The sequence below is a fragment of the Myotis davidii genome, unplaced genomic scaffold (genome assembly GCF_000327345.1).
Source record: "Myotis davidii unplaced genomic scaffold, ASM32734v1 scaffold323, whole genome shotgun sequence".
Taxonomy (NCBI): Eukaryota; Metazoa; Chordata; class Mammalia; order Chiroptera; family Vespertilionidae; genus Myotis; species Myotis davidii.
This window is the reverse complement of record NW_006295491.1, coordinates 1610830-1615400: the sequence shown is the minus strand read 5'-3', so window position 1 is coordinate 1615400 and position 4571 is coordinate 1610830.

Sequence of the window (4571 nt, the reverse complement as noted above, 5' to 3'; positions counted from 1 at the left end):
CCTGGACCTCTGAGTCCCTGGATGGTTGCTAGAACCCACGTCCACAGCAGTGTCTATCAGGGAGGAAGGAGGTATCGAGTAGCATCTGCATCACTGTAGCTGTACTTATGATCTTTACCTCATTATGCTTGGATGGTATCATTTAGACAATCTCTTTCTGGCCCAGTTGACCACGTGCTTTTTGAATTAGGAGCCATGTAACTTTATGCCTTCCTTCTACTCAAAACTCTGCCCTACAAGATTCTTTTTAAAAATATATATATTTTATTGAATTTTTACAGAGAGGATGGGAGAGGGATAGAGAGTTAGAAACATCGATGAGAGAGAAACATCGATCAGCTGCCTCCTGCACACTCCCTACTGGGGATATGCCCTCAACCAAGGTACGTGCCCTTGACCAGAATCGAACCTGGGACCCTTGAGTCCGCAGACCGATGCTCTATCCACTGAGCCAAACCGGTTTGCCCTACAAGATTCTGAATGCATTAATTCAACAAGTATTAATGAAGCCAATTAATACACGTTGAGTGAACAAACGAATGAAAGAAAGAGTGGCCCTTATTTGCCCTGGTCAGGTGGCTCAGTTGGTTGGAGAGTCGTCCCATGCACCAGAGGGTTGTGAGTTCAATTCCCGGTCAGGGCACATACCTAGGTTGTGGGTTCCTTCCCACTCGGGGTGTGTGTGGGAGAGAACCGATCCATGTTTCTCTCTTACATCTCTCTCTGTCCCTTCCTCTCTCACTAAAAATCAATAGAAACATATCCTCGGGTGAGGATTTAAAAATTAAATTAAATGGGCCCGTATTCAAATGGGATTTTTAAAAAATCTCTTCTCAGCACTTGGGCACCTCTTTTCGTAAATGATCACAAGTTACCAAATAAGAAACTAAATAATCCTTACCATCTCCCTGCCAGGAGTTTAACTCATTAAACTCAGCAAGGGAGAACGCTCAATGGAACGAGCCCCATGCACACCCTGCCTCAAGTCTCCGCTGGTGTAGTCTCCTCCCCCCCCCCCACTACCTCCCTCGCCCCATTACATAAACCTGTTGGTCTCCTCTCTCCTTAGACGCCTTTTCAAAACATATCGCCTCTTTTTTAAAAAAACCAAACACATAGGATGAAGGTTTTAATGTTGTGGGTGTTGTGTGTGGCTACTTGAAGGGGTTTGCTTCGCAGTGTTGGGAGGCCTGGTCATGCTGCTGGCAACTCCAGCACACACGGCGCCTCTGTGGGGCTCTGGCAGGAGGGGGATCTATTTTAGATACCTGCAGAGCACTAAGAAAACCTCCTCTTTGGCAATCTGTTGGGACTGAGAATTATTATGGCCAGGGATAGACTAGGAGGAAATCATTGTCTTCACATACAAACAAGAGCATGTTGAAAAGCCAGTGAGAAAAAAGAATATGCTTGCATATGGACAGAAAACAGGAAGGATTGGATCCACGGGGCAGGAACAGTGTAATCCTGGAGAGGGACGTGGAAAGCTGGGGGGTGGGGGAGGAGGAAGAGGAGAAATGAAGAGGGCAGGTTTCCTTTAATAACATTGATGTCATTTGGGGGGAAGGGGTGGAATGTAATACCACATATTACCTTCCTAATAAAAAATAAAAAAGCTGTGTGAGGAGTAAAGGAGACCTGTAATTCTGGAATGACTTTTAGCCCCTTGGGTAGGTAGTTTGGTGATGCCAGTGGAGGAAGAGATGACTGGAGGAAAAGGATGTTGAAGGGAATGTGCATGTCCAAAGTAGGACTGGCTAGTAAAAAAGATGGAGGAGATGAGTTAGAAAAGAGGAAGCGTTTTTAAGTTCAAGGTCCAGGAAATGAAGTTTTGTTCCAGGAGATTCTGTGGACAGAATTTAGAGAGGTTACCAAGTCTGCACATGGACAACTGCAAAAGCATCTCTGTATAGGTTGGCGGGGTCGGGGAAGGCCTCCCAACAGGGAAGTTAATGTTCAAGAGAAAATATTAATTTTTATTAAAATGTTCTATTGTTTTATGTTAATGATGACTCATTTATTTCAGCCCTTTGTATTCAGCATGTCTCTATCAAAATAAACCTACGTTTCTATGAAAATTGAAGCTTTTGTTTTTTTGCCGCCCACATCAACTTGACACCTTGTTTATTTGGCCCGTGTTAGCCTTTGAGTTTGACATGCTTGTTTTACAAGGTCCTGGAGATCAAGTTATGACCGGAAATGGATTCTGTCAGCAGTGAGTAACCCTGGACATTTTTAAGGGCAGTAGCGACGTGACTTAACTAGTATTTCAGTAAGCTTACCTAATGAAGAACATTTCTTTTAAATAACATTTGTTCCTCCTGACCATATGACAAAATAGGTTGTTCTTCACAGCATTGCATTTGATGTTGGTGGGTTTTCATCGAGGGATGGGTGCATCGCTCCGATTTGGAGGAAACACTTTACTGAGAAATGGAAGGCAGATGAAAATAGCATCGTGCACAGCTGTCCTTTTGGGTGGCTATTTAAGTCCAGAGTAAGTGAAGTCACAGCACAAATACTCACATGAGTAGCTATCATCTGACACTAACCCAAATAGGTTTATTGCTACAATTCTAAATCCACATGAATCAAAACAGGCTACAGTGTGTTCCCAGGGTGTCTAATGTCAGTGACATGGGCTAACTCTGGAATGGAGATCATCACCTTCAAAGGCACGAGAAAGAAAAGTACTCATTCCATTTTGGCACCATGTAGGGTACTACACTGAGTAAACTGCTCTTTCCTGCATGTAACTTTTGACTTCCCAAAACTTAGTTGTTCCTCAGTATCCACAGAGATTGGTTCCAGGATCTCTCCGCAGATACCCAAATCCACAGGTGCTCGAAGTCCCCTATATGAAACCATGTAGATCAATGCATACAGCTGGCCCTCTGCAACCATGGGCTCCAAACTGTGGATTGAAAACAGCAGCTGAAAAACCCTGACATGTGTGTGGACCTACACAGTTCAAACCTATCTTGTTAAAGGTCAACTGTATATTATTTAACACAAGAAGGCCTTCTGCGCCTGTCCTTAAAATTTCCCCCTTCTCACCCTAGCCGGTTTGGCTCAGTGGATAGAGCATCAGCCTGGGAACTGAAAGGTCCCAGGTTCGATTCTGGTCAAGGGCACATACCCGGGTTGTGGGCTCGATCCCTAATAGGAAACTTGCAGGAGGCAGTCGATCCATAATTCTCTCCCATCATGGATGTTTCTCTCTCTCTCCCTTCCTTCCTCTCTGAAATCAATAAAATAAAATAAAAATTCCCCCTTCTCTCTTCATACTACATTCTTATATGTTCCTGGTGTTTGTCCTCCTAATTAAATATTCAGTTCTATGTTCATCTCTATATCAGTAAATAAGAGTTTTTTGGGAACAGAAAAACAACAAAACAAAACAACAAACAAAAGTCCCCAGTCTCCCACTCATCCCAGGGCTTGGCGAAAACAAGGCAGCTACCAAATCTGTCCTTGGACTCAACTTTGGTGAACAGGGTGAGAGCACTATTCAAGGGCATCTAAGAACAGCACATACTTAGTAATAATTTCCTCAGCATTCTTGGGATCTGCAGGGTAGGGGTAAGAATGGAATACACCAACTGGTAAGTCTAAATGATTGATAACAGCAGCAAATATACCATAACAAATACACATAGAAATCAACAAACAGAACTTATATGCAGCCGCAGCAGCACCTAAACAACATTCAAAAATTAATAGCTGGAATTTGAAGCCCTCAATAGGGTAATAAATTCTAGCAATTCTCTGCTCAGGTGAGTCTGTTTAGAGGCTCACAGCTGTACAGTTTCAAAGAAGGAGGCTTCTGCAGTGTAAAGCCAGGGCCCCTTGAGAAACAAGCCCCAGGTCCATGTCTCTTCCAGGAAAGATCTTTCTCCAGTGAAACTAGAACTGCCAGGTGATGCCCTGGGCTGTGGTGAACTCACTCAGTCACACTGGATGCCCTGAGTCAAACCAGCTACCCAGGTAAAGGGATGGAGGGCCTAACTTCTATCTATCCTCAAAGCAGAACCAGCTTTGACCTCAAATGCCATTGGAGCCAGAAAGGAAAGGAATATGTCTCCTTCATGTGAGTTTATGGAAAGCATCAGCGTGTGTGTGTGTGTGTGTGTGTGTGTGTGTAAAATCATTCACTGAGCAAAAGGATGTTTGAAACTAGAATATCCCTAAGCTTGCAAATAAAAATCTATATATCTTAACAAAGGAACCCCCCCTCCTCCCGCCTGCTGGGCCTGGCCTGAAGGCTGGTTGCTTTAATGAATGGCTTTTTCTGAAGATCTCTTAAGGAGAGCAAAAGTACTGAAACCATTTCCCGTTGGCTCTCTGGGAGCTCAGCCTCAGGCATTCTCAGCACTTCCCCCAGCCTTATCACCATTGGACATGTGGTGTTGGATCGCGGCATACTAAAGAGAACGGTTGGCTCTCTGGGAGATCAGCCTCAGGCATTCTCAGCACTTCCCCCAGCCTTACCCATCTTGTCACCATTGGACATGTGGTGTTGGAACACGGCATACTAAAGAGAACGGCTTCCCAGGCCCTGTCCTGCAGGT